The sequence below is a fragment of the Propithecus coquereli genome, unplaced genomic scaffold (assembly GCF_000956105.1).
Source record: "Propithecus coquereli isolate 6110/MARCELLA unplaced genomic scaffold, Pcoq_1.0 Scaffold995, whole genome shotgun sequence".
Lineage (NCBI taxonomy): Eukaryota > Metazoa > Chordata > Mammalia > Primates > Indriidae > Propithecus > Propithecus coquereli.
This window is the reverse complement of record NW_012156340.1, coordinates 94,903-95,728: the sequence shown is the minus strand read 5'-3', so window position 1 is coordinate 95,728 and position 826 is coordinate 94,903. Positions and strand designations below refer to the sequence as shown.

General features: G+C 67.8%; 1 protein-coding gene across 1 annotated transcript in view; it reads left to right on the top strand.

Moving 5' to 3' along the window:
* Window positions 1-572: 572 nt before the first annotated feature.
* PLEKHM1 (pleckstrin homology domain containing, family M (with RUN domain) member 1) overlaps window positions 573-826 on the top strand; it is a 53,328-nt gene continuing 53,074 nt past the window's right edge. The window contains exon 1 of the mRNA XM_012665311.1: window positions 573-730. The gene's annotated coding sequence lies outside the window, so the exon portion shown is untranslated. The remainder of the gene's footprint in view (window positions 731-826) is intronic.

The window sequence follows — 826 nt, the reverse complement described above, 5'->3', positions numbered from 1 at the left end:
TTGTACATGGAAAAAAAAACATACAGCTACATCCAGAAGAGAATAAGCGGCCCCTGAGCTTCGCGCCGCGCGGGGCTGACGGCCGAGTTACACACAGGGGAGCGCCCAAGGGGACGTCAAGGTGCTCCCTTGGGTGAGGTGTGGTCAAAACAAGCTATGTTTTTCCTGAAAGCGCCAGGCTGAGGAGCTTTGGGCCCGGGCTCTGCCAGCCTGGCTGCGCGGATGCCCTCGGGGGTGGGGCACAGACAGGGCAGGCGCTAACGGTCCCACTCACAAGCCGACACTTTCCGCTGAGGGAGGTGAGGTGACGGCCCAAATGTCGTGCAGATGATGCGGAGGCCGAGTGATGTCAGGACCCCAGAAGCCAGGATCTGGTCTGACGCAGACCTGCGGGAGGCGGGCAGGACGGACGCGTTCCTCCTGGCACGGTGCCTTCGCCTCTCCGAGGCCGTCTGGCACCCGGGTCCGGAGCCACCCAGACCAAGCACGGGCTCCGGATTACCTCAACAGTCTGCGGCCGGGAGCGGCTGGCCCCGCCCCGCGGCCCTCCTGGCCCTGCGATTGGCTCTGTTGGACGGGGGCGGGGCCGGAGCGCCGAGCCAACGTGATGGCGTCAGGCGCCGTGAGCGCCGCTTCCTGTTGTCAGTGGCCGTGAGCCCGCAGCGTCGGCTCGGAGGCTGTGGGGCTGCCGCGGCCGGGAGCGCCCCCCCGCCCGCTCCCGCTCCGTTTGGTGAGTTAGGGGTTAGGGGGGCGAGGAGGGCAGCGGAGGAGCGGCGGGGCCGAGACGCGAACGGGCCTCCAGCCCTCTACGGGATCCCAAACCCTT